This window comes from Miniopterus schreibersii (genome assembly GCF_964146895.1).
Source record: "Miniopterus schreibersii genome assembly, chromosome: 1".
In the NCBI taxonomy this organism is placed as follows: domain Eukaryota; kingdom Metazoa; phylum Chordata; class Mammalia; order Chiroptera; family Miniopteridae; genus Miniopterus; species Miniopterus schreibersii.
This window is the reverse complement of record NC_138101.1, coordinates 70,297,452-70,322,919: the sequence shown is the minus strand read 5'-3', so window position 1 is coordinate 70,322,919 and position 25,468 is coordinate 70,297,452. Positions and strand designations below refer to the sequence as shown.

Genomic DNA, 25,468 nt, shown 5'->3' with positions numbered 1-25,468 from the left:
AACTGCTGTGGGTCCTGTGGGGCAGCAGAGGAGTGGGACATGTGAGACCCCCTAGGAGGGTAGCCGGGGAGGTCGTGAAAGTGGCTGTGAGACGCGGGCAGGGGTGAGGCTGAGCGGGGAGTGGCCCCGGGGGAACGTCGCCTCTCACACGTGCTGTCTGAGCTACACACTCCAGATCCAGGAGCAAAAGGGGGCAGTGCGTGCGGGAGTGGCTGTTTTCAGCCCTTCTCTTGCATGGTGTTCCGAGTGGAATCTGACCTTTGTTGCCTGCTGTGATCCTCAAGACCATGCAGGGAATATCGGGCGGCATCGCGAGGACATGCAGGAACCCCATCAGGCATGTAATTAAATCAGCCCCACGGACTTCACATCCCTTTCTCCTGCGGAGTGCCCTCATCTCATCCCCCTGCACCTGTCTCGCTGTCCTGGGGGCAACGTGAGAAGCCTGGGGAAGGACTGAGAAGCCACCAGCCTGTGAAAGGCACAACGTCCCCTCCAAGACTTCAGGGAGCGCCACTGCCTTCTGTCAGCCTGGCTGGTGGGGAGACACAGCTCCGGGGTTCTGGTGCCTGGAAGTTGTGTGTGTCCCTGCGGTTTCCTGTCACGTCCCACAGAGAGGGCCTCATTCCCTCGGGGAGGGTGGGATGGTGGGGAGGTGGCGGGAATGAGCCGGAATGGAAAGAAAAAGGCAGATACTTGAAATAATAGGGGAATTTGTTGAGATAGTTTTCAAGGCATTTTCTCAACTGTTGTTGGCCTGGGGTGATCTACAGGACTGATACCGTAGAATCTTAGAATAAGCATAAGTTAGAAAATATTTAATGACAAGAATATTTCTGAAATGGAAACTCTCCGGAAGGGTGTAAATGCCGTCTTATAACTTGGTGCGGTCGGGCACTCCCTCCCTGGGGGCCTGGATCCGGAGCTGGACACGGACAAGGACCGCGTCCTGGCTCTCTGTGCGTCTCCCTTAGGGCGGCCAAGATCACTTCAGATCCCCTGAGTGAGGCTGTCTGGGCCCAGAGCTGTGCCCATGGGGTGGCCGCCTCCAGGCCCCTGGGTGTTGCCATCCTGGTGTCCCTCTGAGTCAGGATGTGAGAAGCCCGTGCAGGGTCCAGGGTGCTCCCTCCCCTCGTGTCCGAGTTCAGCCTCACACCCCGCCTCACGCTGCTCCCTGGGCCATCTCTGCTTGTCCTTTTGAGCAGCTCAGACACATCTGCTCTTTCTTCCCTGGTGGCACATCAGATATGGGGGCAGCTGCCACTCTCTCCAGCCTTCCCTTCTCCACACGAATGGGACTTTCTTCAGCCATTTAGTACATGACACGGATTCCCGCACTCTGTGGTCTCAGACCCTCTTTAGGCAAAGCTCCTGCAAGGTGTGTTCACTGAAAATTAACCTATAAGATGCCTCATGTTCAAAATCCACTTTCTTTTTTGTTAGAGGGCCATTTGATCGCCCTGATTAGAGAGCAGCAAAGAGCATGGACTTCTGAGGCACCCGCCTGGCTGCCAGCCTCAGCTCCGCACGTGTGCACGTGCCTCAGTGCCCTCATCGTGCAGGGGTCCCTGACGGTGCCCGCCTCGCAGGGCTGCTGGGAGGATGCCGCCACCTGGGTAGAGATGCCCGGCGCGCCCTGCGTTTCGGGAAGGCCCGTGTGCCCGCATTGCCAAACCCATCGTTTCCAAAGCCAGGGCCCTGATCCTCATCACTGTTAAGCACAGAATAAAGTTTTCGTCTTTCTTTTCATCACTGTAAACATTTTTTCATTTGCCGGTGTGAGTGCCGGGAGATCCTTCCCCCTCCAGGCTGCGACCCAGAGAGCAGAGATCACCGGAGACTGCTTGTGGGGACAGAGCTCACAGGAGCACAGGGAGAAACCCCAGGATAGGACAGAAACCTGACGTAGAAAAGCCAGCTCCATTGTCGGGGAGTATCGAGCGTTTCAAAACGCCGGGTGTGGTCAGATAGGCCCAGTTCCCTAACGTTTGCTTGGCATACCTGAAGTTTTGCCCACAGCGCTCTCTGGACCATGTTGTTGCAGAGAACTCAGAGGATTGAGAGTTTTGAAAAACAGTGGCCATCCTTAAACAGCGGGAGGGACCGACCACGGTGCAGTCGCATTACCTTTGGGGCTGGGAACAGTATAAAGGCTCAAACAGTCTGTCTGTGCTCACTGATTAGCGCCCAAGATAGTGCATTGTGACCGCCTGGTTTTGGGGAAAGGCAGCCAGGCCAGATCAGTTTCTTTCTCTTCAGGGAGCAAGTGGCCGTGCTTCTGCACAGGAGAGGAAAGTCCCAGGCTTTAGGAGGCCACTTTGATGGTGTCCGGTGTGACATCCTTGCCAACAGGGCGGGTTGTGTGCCTTTGTCCTCTCCTCCATGGTGACAGAAAGTTGAGAGATGGATGCACAGAGTTGGCATCCATGAGACGGTAGGTGCCACCCATGTTCAAACCCTGCCAGTCCAGACACCTGCCCTGAGTTCTAAAAGTGTATTTTTGTCATTTAAAGAAATGTGTCGATGCTACTCCTCTTGCAGATTCCACAGTTGTAAATTCTGCTTTATACCTGGGGCGGGATGAATTCTTTGTTGACGAAAGCCTGAGAAATCAGATCTGTCATTCGTTGTTTAAATACCAGTGGCCTGCCCATAGGTCCTTGTCACGAGGTGCCCACAATGTCACGAAGCCACAGCTGTTGCTGGTTCATCTCCATGAGGCATCTGAGTGCATCCTGCTGAGGAGTAAGAGCTGCTGGCTGCCTCTGTCACTCGGTCTTGTTCGCAAAACCAGGCATAACTGTGACTCTAATACAGCCCAGGAGCAGCATTAAACGTGAAAGATAACAGGGGATTCATTGACCTCCAGGCCTGGGCTCGGAGAAAGGTGAAACCACATCTGAGGAGGACAGGAGGGCACAGGGGTTCCCATGAAAGTGGGCCTGAGGCGCCAAGGCCTAGCATTCCCGTTGGCTGATCCCGCAGGGCTGAGGGAGCCGCCCGCCCGCCCGTGGAGGGCCGTTCACTGGTGGCTGTGGTGTAGACTGTCCTCTCCTTACACAGCAGGCTGAGGCTCGGTGGCAGCGACTCCTTCACAGCACCCAGGCTGGTGCCACGTGCAGCAGGTCTGTTTAACTTGAGTACAGAGTGATTTCTCTGGAGCTCAAGGCCCCACTTCAGACACGGGGACTTAGCAGGTCTGAGGCAGGTGCCTGGGGCCTGCGTCCTAACAAGCGTCCAGGTGCGTCCACGCAGACTGCTCCGGAGAAACACAGCTTTTAGAGTCGCCTGAATTTCCTGTGTCTCCTAAATCTGCCTCCTCCACCTTCTCATCTTCTCGCTCTTGTCACTGCCCCCCCCCCCCAGGCGGGCCCAGCACTGTCCACCGACATCATTTCTCAAGTGCTAGAGTTGTCCAGACCCCTCGGTGTGTATGGTCACTCCGAGACGGTCTGGTGACTGAGGATTTCTCTGTCCTGAGGACCCCAACATTTCCATATCCTCTGCTTTCCCATTGCAACCTGCCCGGCGTTTGTTTCCTGGTTTTACGGCTGAAGTGGTTTGTCTGGTTGTCCAGTTGGGAAGGGGAAGCCGTTACCTCCAGCAGGTCCTCCTGAACCCCCCCCCCCCCTTGCTGGCTGTCCCGGCATCGTGGTGCTTCTTGTGCTCCGGAGGCTCTCACGTCACCGGTGGGTTCCCTTGGCTGCCACCCCACCACACCCAGTTTCAGGAGTCTCCGAGGACGGCTTTCCTCATGGTTCCTGCTCTGTCCTGCCTTCTGGAGGAGCAGGTTCCTCAGCAAAAGGCCCTTTGCCCACTGCCAGCCCACCTGACGACCTCTCCCCAGAGGCTGTGTCACTGTCGTGGCACCAGAACCCTGGTTCTAGAACCCCCCTTTCCCTCACCCGGCAGTGTGGGGAGGGGAAGGAGAAGGGTACACGGGGCTTCTGCCTACCTTGTCTCTCAGGAACTCTGGGGAAACAGCATGGAATCTCACATCCTGCTCTCCTCAGACACTCACAGGTTGCAGGAAGGATTGACACTATTTTATGATAGCTCAGCCGGTGGGGCTCAGTGGTTGAGTGCCCACCCACGTAGGTTCGATTCCCGGTCAGGGCACATGCCTGCATTACGGGCTCGATCCCCAGCAAGGGGCATGCAGGATTGATGTTTCTCTCTCATCAGTATTTTTCTCTATTCCTCTCCCTCTCTCTCTCTCTAAAAATCAATAAAAACATATTAAAAATATATTTTATGGTAACTCAGTCTCTCCTAACAGTGATGTTTTGTTTTATTTTGTTCTGTTTATATATATATATATATATATCTTTATTGATTTCAGAGAGGAAGGGAGAGGGAGAGAGAGAAACATCAATGATGTGAGAGTCGTCACTGATTGGCTGCCTCCTGCAGGCCCCTGACTGGAGATTGAGCCCACAACCAGGGCATGTGCCCTGACCGGGAATCAAACCGTCATCTCCTGTATCCTAGGTCTATGCTCAACTGCTGAGCCATGCCCGGCCGGGCCAGTGATGTATTTTGTAGAAATAGCATGCAGAATGTGGTCGTCCAATATCTGATGCAACCAAAATCTGAACAGCAAAGAGCAGGCATTGTGTTAACTGTCACTTTCTCCAAGAAACACTTTTTACCTGACCGGATGAAATAATCGCCTTCTCTTCATCTTAGGGCTCTTCATAAACACCCCCTCTGAGGTTCTCTAGATTGTACACCGTGCTATAGTTTCAAGTGTGTGCGTGTATTTTTTCTGTGCTGTGTATTTCTTTGAGGCTGTGGGCTAATCCCACTTATCACTTCCCCAGTATTCAGTGCACGTGGTCAAGAGATGCTCATTTGTCTGGCTGGGCGTGGCTCAGCGGTTGAGCATCAACCTAGGATCCAGGAGATCAGGTTCGATTCCTGGTCAAGGCACTTGCCCAGGTTGTGGGCTCGATCCCCAGTCGGGAGCGTGCAGGAGTCAGCCGATCAATGATTTTCTCATCATTGATGTTTCTATCTCTCTCTCTCCCTCTTCCTTCCTCTCTCTGAAATCAATAAAAATATATTGGAAAAAAAAAGTGATGCTCATTTAGTGAACAAGTGAAAATAGGAGTGGCAACCTGAAATTTCCTGTGAGGTCTAAATGCATTATGCCACACTTTGAATTATTGCCGTCTGCCGGATAAATGGGGACTTGTGGTTAAGTAATTCATTGCACAACCAAAGTGAGCGGTTTTGTGGTTTTGGGTTCACTAAACAAATACTGGAGGCAACCAAGTAGTAGCACCTGCATGGTGCCGTTTCTGAGCGTCAGTCCTGTCGTGGGCACACAGCACTGCTTTGTAGACTGTTCCAGGACCTGCCTCATGGGACCTGACTGAGTGTCCAGCTCGCATTGCAGGGCTCCCATGAGGAGCCAGGAGTGGGATGGAAGGGAGGAAAAGGGCAGCAGTGCTCAGCTTCCAATGCCCTAGCCCACAGCCCTCCGAGGGGCTTTGGGAGCCGGGGCCTGGGCTTTCCTGTGGAGGGAGTCCCCTGGCCAGGCCTTCATGGCCCCCAGCTCAAGGGGTTGGGGCCAGGGAAACATGGTAAGAAAGGCCCTTCAATAGCACCGAGTCCTCTGCTGGAAAATAGTCCTAGCCCGTGTCAGATAAAATAGCAACACCATCGATAAAATAGCAAATGTGGGCTTCCCCTGTGAGGGCAACATGCGTGGCTTCTCGCCTTTGGTCCAAGGCCAGACCTGCATGATGTCCCCAAGACCTCTGTCCAGACCAGCTGGAGCCAGGATTCAGGGTGTTTTGTCACCTCTTTCGAAGTCGCACTTAAGGAATGAAGTAGACCAAATGTTATTTATTTCTGAATACTTAATATCAGTATATCCAAATACTTAAATACTTAATGTGTATCAGAATAATAAGGAAGGACTTTTCTCTCCGTTTCAAAAGCAAAAGCATAAACAACCCTTTTACTTGGCAGTGTCTTTACTATGTTTCTAAAAAGCCAGCAAGCACTGTTCCTAAAAAAATAGCCCCATCTGTTCCTCTGCACAGATCTTATTAAAATCTCAGCTACATTTCTACTCTATGTGACAGATTGTAGAATTTTTTTCTTCTTCTAGAACTTCATGATGCTTTCTTTCTAAACACTGAATAGAAAGTATGGAGAGCGCATCTCTGAAGTTAGTTATAGTTCCTGGTCTTCATAGAGCTGCCATTTGTCAATGGTACAGAATGTGTATCGCCATAGCAACTGAACGGGGGCACCAAAAACTCAGAGCACAATCCTCCAGGTTGTAAGAGCCACCGTTCTCCAAAGAGATGAGAGGCCCTCTTGTTAATTCCCACATGTGACTGTTCCCGGGCAGAAGCAGCTCAGCAGCAACTTTTGAGGGACCAGGAGGGGACGCCCTTCCTGGAAGGGGGTGTTACTGTGCGTCACCCTCATGTCTGGATGAAGGGACAGTGGTGTGGGTATCTGTACATTGTCCAGTGGTCTGGTGAGGGGGAGCCCAAACCTGGGGCTGGAGAAAGCGGAGTTGACCCATCATTGCCCTACTGAGAGCACTTTGGGCTTACCTGTGCTCCTGCGCAAATGTGGTTCTATGTTTATACTTGACTCTGTCTCAGGGCGGTGAGAGGACGGCTCTGGACTGCTACTGGGATCTGGAGTTCATCCACATTGTTGCTGGCACTGTGCTGGATGCTGAGTACACACTGACATTTCTCTGTCGCCCATATAAGACAGGCACATGCACGTTTCCCCCGAGACGCTCCTAATCAGTGGGGACTGAACTTCAGTCAGGTAATGTTTGGAACGTCCTGTAATAGATGGAAAGTCAGCAGTGAGTGCTCAGCAGGGGCTTCGATTCCCTTTGTAACATGTGGGTTTCTGCAGATACTATGGGATGGATGTTGGGCTGATCACTTGTGACCTGAGAGTTTTCTCTCTGAGAGGTGGGAGGATTTCCTTAAACTGAATCTGCATTGGTGCTGGACCCAGCAGGAGGCAGGAGCTCTGGGGATGGGTTAAGGACCAAGGCGTCCTTCCCTTCAAGAACTCTGTCTGTAAAGGAACTCGGGATCTGCTCACAGAGCCAGGCTTGCTCTGGAAATGAGCCCAGACTCCTGGCGGGAGGCCCACAGTAGTGGTGCTGGTGGTGGTGGTAGGTTTTGAAAAGGTGGAAGGGGTGGGGGCGAGTTTGTGTGTCCATGGGGCGGAGGAAAGAGGGCAGCTGAGCCATGACTGCTACTCACCAGGGATAGTGGAAGCCATGGGTGAGTTTGAGGCCAGGACCTTGGTTGTCTTCCTTTCCTGTCGCCAGATGTCCTGTGGATGTTTGTTTATTGCTACTCTGGAGATTATCCTGAATTTTAAGGGGATTTGTAAAATTGTAGGGGAAGGGGCTGGGGATTTCATTTTGTTTCTGACTTCCTAGAACTCCAGGTTTCTATCATCCCTTAGCTGGGAGTGGAGTGGAGATTTTCTGCTTATGTTTGTTACAAACAAACAGCAAAGACTTTCAGGAGACAAAGCCAATACAGACCTGATTGTTTTAAGAGCCTGATTATTTAAAATGGGAAGAAGGTAACATCTACAGGAAAGAAAACATTAATAGCTTCACTATGTAGCTATTGAGAGGGTCCAGAACCTCACTGTTCCATAGAACGTGCTACAGTGATGGAAACATTGTACAGTGATGGAAACATTGTAGCCGAGCTATGCCCACATGGCTACTGAGCAGTGGAAATGGGATGAGGAACCAAACTTTTAATCTTATTTTATTTCAATGAACACTAGGTAGCCCTGTGTTGCTAGTGGCTATGGAATGGGATAGCATGATTGTGGAAGAGAAACGTTTTGTGTGGATAATGTCACAGTATTAAGTCTGACAGTGTGGACCCCCTTTTTAAAGCAGCATGTGCTCCAGTTGGTGTTCACCCACCTGTTGTGTGTATCAGTGATGTGTCACTCACAGATATTTAGTTTTGTGGGTAAATATCTGAGTGACTGGCTGTGAGCTCCAGGGCCAGAGAGGGAAACAGAGGGAAAAATGATGCCCATGAGCATGGAGTGGGCCTGCGTCCACTGTGCCCTGGGATAGTCCTACAGAATGGCACACACTGCCTTTCCTTCGGTGTTGGGTATCGTTCACTCTTTCTCCTTTCCTTTTCTTTTTCATATGCCACATATTGCCTGCCTACAAGCACAGATAGTTCATTTTTTAGGCACGGTCTTTATCCGTATGTGTATATCATGCATTCTCAACAGGGGACTTGTCCTGGGGGCATCTGATCTCTGCACTGGTTTGTGTTCCTCCAAAGGTCCTCAGTACATAACTGGATATACAGCTTATCTGGTGTCCAAATTTTCAAGGGGTGGGTTGACTAGGAAAAGTCTAAGAAGGCTCCTAAGGGGTGGTGGCAATAATGAAAAAGTAAAAACCTTACATAAAGATTTAATTGGACAAAGATGGATTTTTAATGTGGGGGTTGCTAAAGCCATTGCTTGCGGAGTCCCTGATAATTCTCTTGTTTTCTGTCAAGTAGAAGGTCAATGTGAACAGGTTTTGTTTTGTTTTTTAATATATCTTTATTGATTTCAGAGAGAGGAAAGGGGAGAGAGGGAGAGAGAGAGAGAGAGAGAGAGAGAGAGAGAAACATCAATGATGAGAGAGAGTCATTGATCGGCTGCCAGGGATTGAGCCCGCAACCCGGGCATGTGCCCTGACTGGGAATTGAACTGCAATCTCCTGGATCATAGGTAATGGCACATACAAGAATCAACCAATAAATGCATAAAAAAGTGGAACAACAAATTGATGTCTCTCTCCCCCTTCTTCTCTCTCTCAAATCAGTAAATTTAAAAAAAAAGAAAGAAAGGATTTCTGGAAGCCTGCTGTCAGAGCGTATGATCATTTTCCATGCTCTGGATTTCAGTTTCCCTATATGTAAAATGATATAATAATGCCTCTGCTACCTCATGAGTTCTTATGAGGGTCAGATTGGATAATCTGTGTGGCAGTGCTGGGTATCAGTTCGTGGGCTGAGACTGCTCTCTGCCTCCAATACCCTCTCCTCTTTAGTAACAAGAACTCTGATATTTGTTGGGCACCTGCTGTCCAGCCAAAAAATAACCCTGCTTCCCTGTCCCACCTACTATGACCATGTGACAGAAATTTGGCTAATAAGGAAGGAGGGGTGTGGTTTGCTGTTCTGGTAGGATTTTAAAGTGTGGGCACCTGTTTTCCTTTTTGGCCGGAGCTCTAGTAGCCGACTCGCACCAGAAGACTAAAGATATGGCTGGGAGGAGCTCAGCCCCACAGTCTGGTGCAGCCTCCCTAGTGTTACCTGTGTGAGCAAGAAACAGGAGTATTTAAGCCCCTGGAGTTTGAGGTTTTCTATTCTGATCATTTGGACCTGGTCCTAGTGAATCCAGGTCATATGACATAGTATTATGAATTCGAAGTCAATACTGGCCTCATTTAATGAAAGTTTGTTAATAAAACTAAAAATTATTTCAAGAATGGAATTTGAAAGTGCAGCTAATGAGTGTTGGTGGCGTAAGGAATAGGAATGATATATAGGTTTGATATATTTGTAACTAAGTCAGTGTACCCGGTGCTTCAGTCCAAAAATGGTCTGCTCTACAAGTATATAATTCTCTTTGAACTCTTGATTATAGTAATTTTATTTATAGATTAAATTATTTCTTATTGATAAGTCATGAGTCATTCTCAGTTATCTCAATGGACATAAATTGGATGAGACTGCATTGAGACTTTGGTTAATTAATTTCTGAGTTCTTGGCAGTTTACAATTTTAAGTAAGTCTAAAAATAAAAATGGCTCTCAATTTTGTAAACTCTTTTTTATATCCTACATGTCATTGAGCTGAAAGGTGCAATGCTCAAAAGTTCAGGGCCAGCCTTTATACTGTGTTTACTTTCCTGGCCTAATTGCTTCCTGAGTCAGACAGCAGTTCTCAAAGTGTGGTCTGTGGGTGCGCCCCAGATTCTTTCAGAGGATCGAGGTCATAAAAATTATAATTTAAGAAGTTACTTGTCTTTCTCACTGTGTGGATATTTACATTGATGATATTTAAGAAACGGTGAGCAAGCTGTGGGCGTCTTGGCTTGATCAAGGTGGTGGCACCACCACCCTATGCTGGTTGTTACATTCTTCACCTTCACATACTCACGGGGGGGGGGGGGGGGGGGGGAGAAGACCAGTTTTACTTGGAAATTCATTTGATGAATCAGTAAAAGTTTCTGTTTTACTAAATCTTAACACCCAAGTACCCTTCTATTTAATATTCTGAGCTATGAAGTGGGAAGCATATGTAAGGTGCTCTGACACATTCTGGAGTGTGAGGGTGTCTCATGCAAAAGCACTGTGATGAGCTGAACTAACCGCTTTCCCCAGAGAACAGCCTGTTTTTATGTAAAAGGGTCACCTAAACTGTGGCTATTCAGACTTAGGTATTTGTGGGTGTTTTCTCAAAATTGAATTGACTCTTTCAAGAAAAAATAATTTATATTATTTGCCCACAGTGATGAAATTTGAGCTTTCAAGTGAATATTAAAATTTTGGAAATCTTGCATCTACCACCATGTGATCAGTGCTGTTCTACCAGATGTGATGTTTTGGATGTTATGTGATGAACTGTGTCAGTCCTTGAAAGACGTGCATAACTCAGTGAGCCAGCGTTTCCTAAATGACCAAAGTGTGGTTACAAAATCATGTTGAAAAGAGAGCCACTCAGAGTGCAAGATGACCAATGAATTTAAAAGGAATTAAACATGAAAGGTTCACTGATAAGATTTCAAATTCCAAACAACCTTTAAGGAAGTAGCACTTATTGAATCTGGCATAGCATCAAAGGAGAATACCAAAAATTATCTTTAAAAAAACCCCAAACTTAAATAGTTCTCCCTTTTCCAAGTCTGTATCAGTTGAGGCCAGACTTTCTTCATATACTTCAACTAAAACTACACACTTACTGCAGCAGACTGATACAGAAGCAGATAAGAGAATCCTGCTATTTTGTATTCAGCCAGACTTTAGAAATTTGCAATAAATTAGCTCATTGAGATATAGTGGGGAAAAAAAAAAACCCACTGAAATTTACACTTTAAAAGGAGGGACAATGTGGTTTGTCAGTTGCATCAATTAAAAAAAGACGTTCAATGAACTTCTTTTCTGGTGTTGATATTTTAGAATGTGGACGATGTTGTATCTAAAACTTGTTACCATGTAACTTACATCCAAAAAAATCATTCAAGTCGCTCCATCTTTATAGGACCTTAAACTCTGTGTTGGAGCCTGTTAGATGCAGCGAGCCACGCTATGCTATAGCCCATATCATTAATTTCTACCTTCCGTACAACGTATTGCTATTCTTCATACAGAGGGGAAAGGCCATGGAAACGTGAGCCATGATGCAAAAGAAAATTTCTTTTTCCCCAGATGGCCTTTAGCAGAGCAGGAGGAAATGCAGCCGTAGCGCGTTAGTTTCCTCCGCATGGCAACAAGAGTTGCACGTTTATTTCATCCTTGGTCTGTCCTGAAAAGTTACTAACAGGGCTGCCCATCTGCGAGCACCGCGCCTACCCTCCCCGCGGAAGTAAGTGAGTACACCTGCACGGTATTCACGTCGAAAGCTTTGAGCGCAGATCTGGCGAAGGCAGGTGTGCTGACAGCCGGGCACGTGGGAAACGTGACCCCCGAGAACACTGGGCGTTGGTTTTTATTTGTAGCAGCTTCAGCTGTGGGCAGAACATTCAGGAACGAGACCAGGGCGCTCAGGTGCCTGGACAGGTGTTACCTGTGTCGGTGCAATTAGTTCCCGTGGCCGCTAGGGCGTGCGTAGGGCGTGCGTAGGGCGTGCGTAGAGCGTGCGTAGGGCGTGCGTAGGGCGTGCGTGCTCCCTTCAGGCCCTTACTGGCACTGAGTGAGCTCGAGGACGAGCTCCCGCTGCGTACTGTGCGTGCGGGGTGCCGTGAGGACGGGGCAGCCGGGCGGGCGGTGTCTGAGGCTCTGGATGCGGGCGGGTGTGCGGCTCACGCTCCTCGCAGGGCTGCGGGGAGGGCGGCCGCAGGTGTTCTGAGCTCTCTTCACACCAGCTCTCGGTTGGGCAGGGCACGTGGTCTTCACAGAAGTACAGGCCTCAGCGTCCGGTGCCCGCCGGGAATGCGGGGGGGACCGGGGCCTGTCAGCGTCATGGAGCCGGAGCGTCCTTCCAGAACTTTGCAACGCGGGCTTTCGGGAGAAGCCGTCTTCGTGGCCTCCCCCACGACCTGACCCCCAGGGAGACTCGTGCTTTTCACAGGCTCGGCTCCAGGTCCTCCTAACGGCGCGGCCCTGCCCTGACCAGGAGGGCCGGTGAGCTCGCCGGTGGGTTTTCGAGGCCGCGCACCGCGCTGGGCCGACCGGGGTGAGAACCCGGGCGGAGGTGGCGCCGCCCGCCGCCGGAGGACCGCGGCTCTTCCGCTCACTGGTTTCCTTCCGGTCGCCTGGAAAGATGGTCTCTTCGGTTGAGGAGGGAGCGACGGTGGCTTTGGAAAACTCACGTACGGGTATGAGCTTCCCTTTTTTGAGCCCCTCCGTGCACGTCCCTTCAATTCCGTCCCTCGGGCCTTTCAGGTAAATTAGGATGTAAGTGAATTATGTCCACCTGTAGCTTAATTATGCAGATTCGTGGGGAAGCGTCTTCCTGTAAACTTGTCTGAATGTCCGCACAGGTTTTCTTTTTGGGGATTTTGTGGGACTGAGAATTGTTTTCTTTTTTGTTTTCTTTTTTGGGAATAAGAACACATCCTAGTTAGTGATTGACTGCAATATAGTTAACCTTTGAAACTCGCGCCGGTTTTTAAATGGTTTGCAGAAGAATGCTAATTTAGAAAACAGCCAGTATTTGGTTGTCTGTGCTGTTGAGAGAGGCAGGATTTGAACACCCCACACCCCCAGGCAGGTTGTTTAAAAACGCTCTTTGGCTTTGGAGCGTTTTCACTCCTTTTTTATTACTTTAAAATGTTAAAATTGTCTTGCATTTCCCGAGCCTGGTTGTTGGGAATGAGCTGAAATGCCGAGGTGGCTTTGGCTGCTGCTGACGCCGTCGATTTGGAGTTTGTCTTCCAGCGTTAGAGGTAGGAACCTGAGGAATTGGCCGCTGTGGACACTGTTCCGAGGAGAAGAAAGGGAGAAAGATAACGTTGTTGAGGGATGGGGTGTGGGGTGAGCCTCTGAGGGGTGGAGGGTGGGAGCCAGAGCAGAGCGCGGAGGTGCGGGCTTTTAGAGAAGCGGTCCCTTCCCTGGGAGCAGATTCCCTGGGCAGCGGGCGGGCCCTGCTCACACAGATGGGAGCACCTGTGCGTCCTTCACCAACGTAGCTCCCTGCATGGGTCGTCTCCCAGTGCCCTTCCAGGCCAGCTGTCCCCAAGGTCACAGAATCAGGAGCATAGACTAGACTCCCTGCCCCAGTCCCACAGTTTATAATCAATGTGTTGAACCCATCGAGGAAGCAAGGGCAGGGATGGGCTAGGTTCACACACCTCGGGGTGGGGTGCGGGGGGAGTCCTGCTCTGCTTGGATCCTGGGGTATCCATTGTTTTCCTGTCTTTCTGAGCAGTTGGGGTTCAGGGCCACAGGTCACGTTGCCAGTTAGACTAGTGAACAACCATGGGTGTCAGTGATGGCACCCGCTTGAGTATTAAGTGATCGTTTGCGTTCTGTGTATATCCAGGTGCCTTGGTGAGTGTTGGCATCTTCTGGTTCTTCCCACCTATCAGTCACATTCTACTTATGACGTATCTGTCCTGTGCCGTCTGTGTTGAACAAATCTGTGCACTCTAAGTGTATATACCAAAAACACCTTAAGAGGTTTTGCCTGTGTTTTGCAAGCCACAAGCACATTCATTTTTCATAATAGAAGCAAATATTTTCAAAAGCCAGCCAATGCACCTTGTGGAACGCAAGAAATTGGAAACAGTAGCTATAGGTTATTTTTTTAAACTTATTTTTTTATTGTAAAATTTACATAACATAAAATTTACGGTTTTTACCATTTTTAAGGGTACAGTTCAGCAATACTCAGCACATTCACGATGTTGGGCTACCATCACCGCCATCCATCTCCAGAACTTTCTCGACTTCTCCAACTGAAGCACCCCCACCCCAGCCTCTAATATCCACCACAGAGCATTAATACGCTTTCCAGTGAGAGAAGGGCAGGGGAGGGAGGACTCAGGGGAGACTGTCTTTGGGTCAAGAAGCATTTTAGGTTTTCTTCTGTCTCTAGCAGGAGATGGAGGGAAACGGTGATCACGTAATGGCACATCCCTGGGCCTCAGGGTTTGTTTTCCTGACGCAGTGGAGCACCTGTCCTCACACCTACACCCGGGCACCAAAGATTCTGAACTTGCTCTTCTTACAAGCTCCCTTTCCTAGTATGTGAGGTTTGGTGAATAACTTCCGATATTTAAGGGAGACTGAGAATCTGAATGGACATTTCTTGATTTAAAAAAAAACACATCATTTTTATCACTCTCTACCTGTTCTCCTAAACATGAAATGTTTCCTCCTCAGTTTGCTTTGTTAAAGTTCTATGTTGCTGCTACTTCTGTTTGATTCACGGTTATTACTAAAACACAAGCTCCTGAAACACTGAAAAGTGAAGGGGAAAGTATATACAGGGCTGTCGAATATCTTGTTTCCTCTGAAATATCTGTTTTCCAGTGCTTTAGTGTTCATGGTTTTGTAATGTTTTACACTGTGATTAGCTCTAAAATCATATTTTTGCATATTACTGGTCTGCTTTATCCTGTTAATCTATAATATTGCTGTTTTTTAAAAACTGTCATTTCATTTGAAAAACAAAACGAAACAGCTCTCTTACAGCATAAATATGATTCCTGTAAGAATTTAGTTTCAAAAATTGATGTGTATTCAGTAAACATAGTGGCATGATTAGTTCAGTAATTGGGCAAAGTTAAAATTTTTACATTATATTTTACATAAAAATAAACACAGAACATTTACAGGAAAGCAAGCACATATTAAGTGTCTAGATGGGGAAGGACTTCCAAATAGTAAAAGTGATGGAAAATATTTTTTAATAAAAGATTAGCTAGATTTGTTACACAAAAAGTTTTTGAAACCTCTATATTTCCAAATCCAAACACAATGTTAAAAAATCAAATACAAAGAGGGATTAAAGTGTTAATATGATTGGTTAATGTATGAAGGGTTTATTTCAATTGGTATAATAAGTACTATAAAACTCTAATAGATAAATATGTAGAGATGTCATGAAGAAACACTCCACAACTGAGGTATATATAGAAGATTAACAAATGGGAGAACAGTTCTTATTAGCAATCATGCTACTTTTTGCATCTCTAAGTAGCAAAATTTTCAAAATATTACCCAGTGCTGTATTGATATAGTTGTTGATAAAAGTATTGATATGTATATGTTTTTGTAAAAATTTTTTTTGTTATAAATCAGAACTTTACATGTTTATACTCCTTTCTGGGTATTCTGGCATTCCTGGACTTCCATTGGAGGTTCTTAAGTTAGACTAGTGTTTGTGATTTAGGTGATCAGATTCCCCCCCCCCCCCCATGGAGGTACAGACTGTAACAAGGGGGTAAGCTCTTCCAGGCCACCTGGCGGGCATTTAATAAAGGTCTGTTATGCTTGGTGCCCAGGATGAAAGGCTGAGTAAGATTGTGTCGATACTTAGATACTGAAAATGACCTCCTCTCATTACAAAATGGGTGGTTTTATAATGGCATGTGTAATACATCCTGGGAAAAACAAAGAATGAAAAATTGATATGTGTTAACCAAAGATTTTTAAATGGGGCCTTTGAAATACTTGAGAATTGAAAATAGGACCATGGTAACTTGAGGAAAAGAAAGTAGTTTCAGATCTTCACCTTCCCTCTTCAAATTTCTCTTTCCCTCTTCTCTCCCTGTAGAAGCTACACACTGGGAGGATGTTTAATCAGTAAAACCTGAGTCATAGATTAGACTTCCACAAATAGTACATGGCTGCCTCTGTCCTAGCACCCCTCATGAGGCTTTCACAGCTCACCAGGGTTAGAATTACAGAATTCATAATCCTTTAGCTGTTCCAGCATCTGTCATGGGTTAATAATGTCCTCCCAAAATATAAGTTCACACCCTGGCACCTGTGAAAGTTACCTTATTGAGAAATAGGGTTTTTGCAGATGTAAGGATCTCAAATGAGATCATCCTGGCTTTAGGGTAGGGTCCTAAATCCAATGACTGGTGTCCTTGTTAAAGAAGAGGGGCTCTTTGTCCTTGGTTGCAGGAACAAGATGACAAAGGGAATAACATGGTTCAGAAAGTACCACAATAACACACACATTGTGTTGCCACTGTGGCTCAAAGGCCTCCCATCTTCAGAAGTCCACCTATGGCAAGCGTGGCTACCCTGCCAAGCTGAAGAGGAAGTACAACTGGAGAGTGCCAAGGCTAAAGGACAAACCAATGGGACTGGTCGGATGAGGCAGCTAAAAATTGTGTACCACAGATTCAGGCATGGATTCCATGAAGGAACAACACCTAAACCCAAGAAAGCAGCTGTTGCAGCATTTAGTTCGTCTTACGGATTTCAGTGATTAGCCATGCAATAAATGTTCTGGTTAAAAAAAAAAAAGAAAAAATAGGGAAGTTTGACACACAGAAACAGAGAAAAAGGCCATGGGAAGACAAGGCAGAGATTACAGTGATACAGCCACAAGCCAAGGAATGCCAGAGCCACCAGATTTTGGAAGACCCTACCCAATGCCTCCGGAGGGAGCATAGCCCTGCCTACACCTTAGTTTTGAACTTCTGGCCTCCAGAACTGTGAGAGAATAGATTTCTGTTGCTTAAGCCACTCAGTTTGTGGTAATTCTTATGGTGCATCTGAAAATATTCTTTGTATACAATCAGTGCCTCAGGATGAAAGTGTACAGGAGGAATGGGAGCTAAATGTTGAAAATATGGCAAAGACAAAAAATACACACAGCTTTTATTTTGGGTAAAAGCTTTAATTCTGAGAACATACCACTCGAGCAAGTAAGACACAAGATGTCACACTTCCTGATTGAACACCAGTGGTTCCTTGAGCAAACCCAGGTGCTTTGGTCAGCAGCCAGCTTGGGAAGTTTGAGCGAGGTGTGGTCAGGTAGCCACAGCCCACACAGGCCACCAGTGTTTCTACTATCAGACTAAACCATTTTATCTTCTAGTTAAACAAGGTAATAACAAGTGAACAGGAATAAAAGCATTAGTGAGAATTGTGATCAGCTATAAAGTCCTGTGGTGGGATCATTCTGACTGTTACCACCTGTATTTAGATGTCCCATGTCACTCAAAGCATTAACACAGCGACCGTTTTTAGCTCAAGGTAAAATAAGAGAAACAGTCCATGGGGCACTCAAGGAAGTGCCTGTCATTAGAGCGTTGTCACCGAGTGCTGGCCTCCCTCATGAGACGTTTCTGTTCTATGAGGAATCCCACACATTGATTCAGTGTTTGTTAACTTAAAGACCCTTGAGAAATTTAGGTCGAACGATGGTTAGAGATTTGGGTTTGGCAGTGCCCATCACGTAGGTGATGGGTCCCATCATATCAGATTTTCTCAGTTCCTTTCTCATTAGGGCCTTGCTTGCCTTTTCTTAAGTCCTGGCTCTGATCAGGAGGGGTGGTTCTGGGGACAAAATACTTTACCAGGGGCCAGGCTGCAGGTCTTGTTCTCAAGAGCCCACTTTGACTGAAGGGAGACACTGGGGCGTGAATGATGCCGTCAGGACCCTGAGGGGCTTCAGATGGAATAACAGGCATGGCTCCCACCTCCCCACTGCCAGAAATGGGTTTCTTACCTGTTTTGTGAGATTTGTAACTTAAAATCATCCAGCAGGTGAGAAATACTGTGGCATGAAGTAACTTGGCAGCCATGTGGTGCTTTAGTGGTAGATGTGGGCCAGAAGTCAGACTCCTAAATAACAGGGTTCTGTTTCCTTCTGTCGGCATCATTTGACCCAAAACTTCCAAATAATCGAGACACTGTCAGTTAGCAAAACACCTGTGTCCTATTTCTCTCTGAGTTTTTTCGAAAGCAATGAATGGAAGCTTTTTTTTTTTTTTTTTTTTGTAATTGAGGCACTAGGTAGGGATCTCTCTCTGCAGGTAAATGTCCAGCAGGTGTGAGGCTGGTTGGTTGATGTCACTAGGGTCTCCCAGGGGCCAGGTTTCGCCTCACTCACTGCTCTGCCACCTGCCTCAGGCCCAACCAACAGGAAAGAGAGGAAGGGTGCGGGGGCATGCCTGTTCCCATGAAGGGGGTGACATCAGAACTGTGCCCTGCAGTTCTCACATTCCCATGGTTCATTCTTGATCACGAGGCCTCACCCGATTGTTTGAGTGTCTGTGGGAGGCCTGTGCCCAGCAAAAGTGTGAGGTTTCTGTTACTCCCAAGAGGAGAAGGATACTAGGGAGGAGTGACAACCGTCTCTCCTGCAACATGTCAGTGCTACAGGTCTCTTCCTGCTTCATATACTGATCACTAAAGAAGTGAGTTTGGCCCTAAAAATCAATTTAAAAAAGTGAGTTTGTGCTTCATGGTGTATTAACTATCAGAAAGGATTTAAAATGTTTTAGTATATAAAGCCCTCAGTTTCTCTGGACTTCTCTAATGTGGCATTTTGTAATTCCACATGGTTGCTTCTCTGGACCTGTGCAAATGGGAAGGTTTACTGAATACAGTGGCATAAAGAGTATTTTAGGAGCCTGTGTAACCTGTGGGAAAGTACACTCTTGAAGGACTTAAACGCTTCTTTGTTTATTTAATCCCCGTGGCTTTGTAAAGTTGCGTGTAGCCAATTGCAGTATTGACTCACTCTGCTAGAAGGGGAAAGGCTTGGCCTGTGGAATCTGGTAACTTTACCTGCAGTTAATGTAGTGGCTACATGTTCAGGGAAGTAACTTACTGCTGCTTACAGTTTTTGATGATATGATTTAAACATCAGAATTTCAATACATTTTTTATTTCACCACCCTTTCACACCCCTCCCTCTCCTCCGTTGCCATGGATTTTACTGCATTTACCATTAGAATATATGAGGGAGATGGTCAGTTCTGACCCCTTCTTAGCTACTGATGTGGAAGCGACATAGTCAATCAGGAAAATCTCTCTCAGTTGTCAGAGCCACTGGACATCTACACAGTGAAGTTCACATTCAAAGCATGTTAAGAAATACCAGTACTGCCTGGCCAGCGTGGCTCAGCAGTTGAGCATCAACCTAGGATCCAGAAGATGGAGGTTCAGTTCCTGGTCAGGGCACATGCCCGGGTTGCGGGCTCAATCCTCAGTGTGGAGTATGCAGGAGGCAGCCGATCAGCGACTCTCTCACCATTGATGTTTCTCTCTCTCCTTCTCTGAAATCAATGAAGACATATTAAAAAGAAAGAAAGAAGAAAACAAAAGAAAAAAGAAAAGAGAAATCATTGCTGCCCTAGCCAGTTTTGCTCAGTGGTTAAAACATCGGCCCTCGGACTGAAGGGTCCCAGGTTCCATTTTGGTCAAGGGCATGTACCTCGGTTGCAGGCTCAGTCTCCAGCCCTGGTTCAGGGCATGTGTGTTCAGGGTGAGAGATACAGTTGTATCTCTCTCATATCCATGTTTCTCTCCCTCTTCCCCAGCCCCCTCTCTCTCTGAAAAGCAATGGAAAAAATATCCTTAGATGAGTATTAAAAAAAAGAAATGCCAGTGCTGAGTGGGCAAAGATGGGGAGATCTTTTAAGTAGGAAAAACCTGACTGTTTTGGTTGCTCTATGTAATTTAGCTGTTTTGACTTGTTAACCAGTAAGAAAATGCAGTCGCGGGTTGCCCTAGCAGAAGTGAAGTTTCCATTATCTGCTCAGGCCTGTGGAGGTAGTTATCCTGGTCTTCCTCCTCTGAAAGGGGTGCTGTCCTTCAGGGAGTGGCGGGTGGGCGATACTGTGCTCTCCAGAAAAGCCTGTAATAATCTGATGAAGGTTCCAGAAGGCAGCTCTTAGGACTTGCCTGGATGTGTGTCTGGCCAACAGTGAAATCACAGGCTTCTGATCTGAGAGCAGGTAGGGAACTGGCCCTAGGACAAGAATGTTACAAACGAGACTTTGTTTCTACAAGCAGATGCACTAGATGGCCCCAGGTTTCCTTCTGGTTTACAAAAGTGCATTTCATTGTTTAGCTCAGAAATTATAGCATTAAGAGTGATTGATACTCTGCGTTCTAACCTGTAGGTTCTAGGCTGATCCTTTGGAGTCTTGGAGAACCCTATATTCACCTAATTTGTCTGTAAAGTAAGTTACAGAATTATAATTAGCTACAGCCCATTCTTTAAATGCTGCCACAGTGTTTGGCATTTGTGGTTGAGCACAGACAGGAGCCCATATACTTGGGCGACCCGTAGTAGTTATCAGGATGGTCACACGAGTGGATGCTTTCTCCCGGACACTCCATCTTGACATTGGAGGGTAGCTCAGGCTTTGCCATTGAGACCTCTGGAGCCTTTGGTCCAGTGACACCTTCTGTGCCCTGAAAGTTCATAGGCCTTGTGGTTCTCACAGAGGATATACTACTGTTTGCATCCTGATTTCCCCAAAACTGCTTGTCAGACCAGGGCTTCCTTACACACAGTGTCAGGTTTCCTTTGGTCAGACCTGCTAGTGGAAGCAGCCTCTCTGCTGCTGGCTGGTACTGCTCTTGCCTGCCTGACCCAGAACATGCTCATGGGACAGCAGCTCCTCGGACGGGGTTCCAGAAACACGGAGACATCACTCAGTTTCCAGCATGTACAATACCCTGTTTCTGTGCAGTTGTAGTAAAAGCCTTTCATTTTATTAATTATTACCATGATTTTGAACTCTCAGCGATGCTCTGCCTCTCCCGCCCCCTGAAGCACAGTGGTCAGCCCCCTCCAACCTCGGAGCCACACCTCTGCCACCGTTATATTTTCCTTTTCTTTGGCTCAGGCTCTGGTAAGAAAAACAACTGTGAAATGGGCATTTTGTGATTCTTCTATAAACAAAGCCAGAATCTCACCAGAATCTCTAGATGTTTGTCCCCAGGAGTCTGAAAGCTATTTTGAATCCAGCCCGTAGCAAGTAACCAAGGACCTAATAAGCTCATCTCACACTCCACTTGATATCTGAGAAATGCATTAGTTTCCAACACCTTTTAATCCATTGTGACATGCCATATCTAATCACGGGCAGCAGAGTTACACCATGGAGTGAAATACCATCCACAGTAGCAGGTCAGGAATTTCTGGGCTGTATTTATATGTGGCTATCACTTGGCCTGGCAGATATGCCAGCCTTAGCCACAGGGGTCTCTCAAGGTAAGAGCCAAATGGCCTGGCATCATTTGCAAAGCTTTCTCAATACTGAAGCGTAACTTGTATCACAAAGACTGAATAGTTAGTGAGGGGAAGGTGTCAGGATAATGACCTGCCAAGCCCTGAAGTGAGTGGTAAATAAGAATTTAATTGTCAGCAAGGAAATATGGCTAACCCTTTCTTTCCCTATCAGGGAGAACTTACCAATTTAACATAATAGTGAAGATTCCAAGATAGTGGCGGATTGAGTGGAAGCTACACTGACACTCTCCCAGGAACAAATTGGAATTACAACTAAAATACAGAAAAACCATCCCAAATAATCAACTAAAGACTAGCTGGAGAGCACCCTCATAACCAAGGATGTAAAGCAGAGACCACATAGAGACTGTTTCTACAGCCTGAGGCTCATTAAGTGACTGAATAGAATAACCATCAGCCACCCCACCCTATGGAGTTTCTACAGCCTGAGGCTGATTAAGAGACTGAAGAACTGTCAGCTTTTGGGTGCATTGAGTCTTTGTCTGATTTGCTTCTGGACCCAGAGCTTGGAAAAGCAACACGCTGGTGTACATCTTGCTCCTTTCCTAATACATCCAGCCCTGGCAGAGGGAACCACAAGCTGTGAAGTGTGGAAAGCTTCAAACAGGGTACTCAAGGCCAGTCACAGTGTCTGACATTGGCCTGCACCAGAGACCATCCAAAAGACTGGGAGTCCTAGCAGATCTACCTAATACATAGAAACAAATCCAAACAGGCAGCCAGAATGGGGAGACTAAAAAAAAAAAAAAAGCCCCAAGTGAAAGAACAAACAAAATTCTCCAGAAGAAGAGCTAAATGAAATGGGAGATAAGCACTTTATCAGATACAGAGTTCAGAGTACTGACCATAGGGATGCTCAACAGCATGTGAGAAGAAATGGAAACTATGAAGGAAGTTAAGAATGACATAGTAGAAATTAAAAAAAAAAAAATTGGAAGGAATAAACAGATTAGGGGAAGCTGAGGATCAGATTAGTGAATTAGAAGATAGGGTAGAGCCCGGCCGGGCGTGGCTCAGCGGTTGAGCGTCAACCTGGGATCCAGGCAATCAGGGTTCGATTCCCAGTCAGGGCTCTTGCCCCGGTTGTGGGCTTGATCAATGACTCTCTCCCTCTCCTTTCCTCTCTCTGAAATCAATAAAGATATATTTAAAAAAAAAAAAAAAAAGAAGAAGATAGGGTAGAAAAAATCAGAGATCCAAAAAGAAAAAACAATGAGAAAACAGGACAGGTTAAGGGAGCCGTGGGACAACATGAAATGTAATATTAGCATCATAAGAGTGCCAGAAGATTTAGAAAGTAAGCAAGGGGTAGAGAACCTGTTTGAAGAAATAATGGCAGAAAATTTCCCTAACCTAGTGAAGGAAAAAGACACAAGTTCAAGAGGCACAGAGTCCCAAGCAGGAAGAACCCAAAGAGGCCCATGCCCAGACGCATCACAATTAAAATGCCAAAAATTCAAGAGAGATTCTTAAAGGCAGTAAGAGAAAGTAATCTGTTACCTACAAAGGAGCTCCCAGAAGATTGTCAGCTGATTTGTCATCAGAAACTCTACAGGCCAGAGGGAATGGCATGAAGTATTCAAGGTAATGCAGAATAAGGATCTGAAACCAAGACTATGCTATCCAGCAAGGCTTTTATTCAAAACAGATGGTGAAATAAACAGCTTCCCAGACAAAAAAAAGCTAAAGGAGTTTATCACCACCAAACCAGCCCTGCAAGAAATGTTAAAGGGACTGCTGTAATAAGAAACAGAGAAACATAGGCATAAAGAAAGAAAATGGCAAAAGATAAGTACCTATCAATAATAACCTTAAATATAAATGGATTGAATGTTCCAATCAAAAGACATAGGGTAGCTGAATGGATAAGAAAACAAGACCCAAATATATGCTGTCTACAAGAGTCCTACCTCAGAAAAAAAGACTCACACAGGCTGGAAAGAAAACCCCCCAAACCCCCACTTCTGGAGGACGTAAAAGGAGAGATCAGCAGCAACACAGTCATAGGAGACTTTAACACCCCACTGACTTTGGATAGATCTTCCAGACAAATCAACAAGGAAAAAGTGACTCTAAATGACACACTAGATCAGATGGATTTAATTGACATTTATAGAACATTTCACCCCAAAGCTGCAGAGTATACATTCTCTTTAAGTGCACATGGGACATTCTCAAAGATAGACCATGTGTTAGGACACAAAACAAGTCTCTCCAAGTTCAAGAAGACTGAAATCGTATCAAGCATCCTCTCAGACGTTTACACCATGGAATACTATGCAGCCGTAAAAAAGAAGGGTCCCTTACCCTTTGAGACAGCATGGTGGGACCTGGAGAGTATTATGCTAAGCAAAATAAGCCAGTCAGAGAAAGACAGGTATCACATGATCTTATTCATATGTGGAATCTAATGAACAAAATAATCTGATGAACAATATAGATTCAGAGACATCGAAGCATGGTACACACTGAGGAATCTCAGAAAGAAGACAGAGGTGGAGGAGTGGGGGAGTCTGGGGAGGGGGGAGAGAATAATCTAAGAACTTATATGCATATATGCATAACCCATGGACATAGACAATAGTCTAGTGAAGGCCTCGAAGGGGGGGTACAGGGTGGAGGGGATCAATGGGGGAAAAGGAGGACTTTCGTAATACTTTCAACAATAAAGATAATAAATAATAGCAACAAAATGTTAAAAGTTTAACTGAAGTGGTTAAATGACAAGCCCAGGGCTACAAGACTAGTTAATGGAAGAAATGAAGTGGCCAACTGTTGCCTCTTTGATGCTCTTCCCCACCCGAACACTTGTCAACATTTCCCCTTTTGTCAGTGTTTATATTTCTCATGTTTTTTCTTTCTTTTCCTGTTATTTCCCTTCAAATACACTTCAAATATAGTGTAAAATATAGTGTAATTGGCTGTCTGTGTTGAGAAATAACTTTTGTGTCTTTCAAAGGAAAAAAAGAAAAGTAGACACCTAAACAAGGAGAATGCCAATTTGTTGTGACAGTGACTGGTCTTTGGACAAACACTAAGCATGGGTAGCATTACCTCTTTCTCCCTTCTCCTGCATTTCTGCCTCCTCCTAGGATAAAGATGTCCTCATGCTCTGTAAGTTGGAATTGAGAATTAAAAATAATAAAAAATGAAGTTTTAATTAAGTAGCATTGTATGTAGACACTGAGAGTGCTCAGCAGACCCAAAGGTGCTCTGTGGATGACAGGGAGCAGAGGCTGGGAGTGAGGATGCCTGGGCATGGTAAATGGGGTGGGTAGTACATTTCCATGATGAACAGAAGAGAGTTTGCAGGCCACAGAGCGATTGGTGCATTGAGTTGTCCTATCCTGGCGGTTAGGAAGCTTAGAATCTGATCTGACTGATTTCAGGACAGTGTGACTCCTTCCTGCTGGTCTTCACAAAGGTGTCATGTGACAGGTGAAGGTTGTGCAAAAAGTCTTGACCATGTTTGTTCCTGTGTTTCCAGTATTTTAATCAGGTTTCCTGTTCATTTGGAAACATAGAAGGATGTGCGGCAAGAGGATCACAGCTGAGTAGCATCTGTGCTCGTCGTGCAGACTGAGTGGGGGGATCGTGTGGCAGTTTCACATCTGAGACCTGCAGTGACATTTTTGCAGCTGAGCGTTCTTTCCCACCTAGCCCCACTATGGGAAAATTGTCAGTGCCCTCCTTCCTGACCTGGGGTATTCATGAGGCCTTGCTGTTGTGAGTCAGTTAACAGGGAGTAGAGTCACATGCGTGGACAGGAGAGGACTCTGTGGGCTAAGGTTGGGTGTCAGCTGGGTGAGGAATGGCGCTTGTGACAAAAAGAGCCATCCTGCACTTGAAACTGTTGCTATGCCTTAGCTGTGATCCACAGTTAATATCCAGTTTCCATCTGTGCAGCACCCCTAGCTCACAGTGCGTATCTCCAGCAAAAAGCCATGTGTTACCTGAATCGAAAATATTAACCACAGCGGGTTTTGATGTGAATAAAATTAAGGTCAACAGTGGATTTTTTCTTTTTTATT

At 46.4% G+C, this 25,468-nt stretch overlaps 1 protein-coding gene and 1 pseudogene across 4 annotated transcripts in view; both read left to right on the top strand.

Annotated features, from left to right (window-relative positions):
* DIP2C (disco interacting protein 2 homolog C) overlaps positions 1–25,468 on the top strand; it is a 365,873-nt gene that overhangs the window by 126,334 nt on the left and 214,071 nt on the right. The gene's annotated exons all lie outside the window — the stretch shown is intronic.
* LOC308562717 (large ribosomal subunit protein eL37 pseudogene) lies at positions 16,344–16,646 on the top strand (annotated as a pseudogene). The gene has a single exon. The product of its transcript is annotated as a large ribosomal subunit protein eL37 pseudogene (transcript).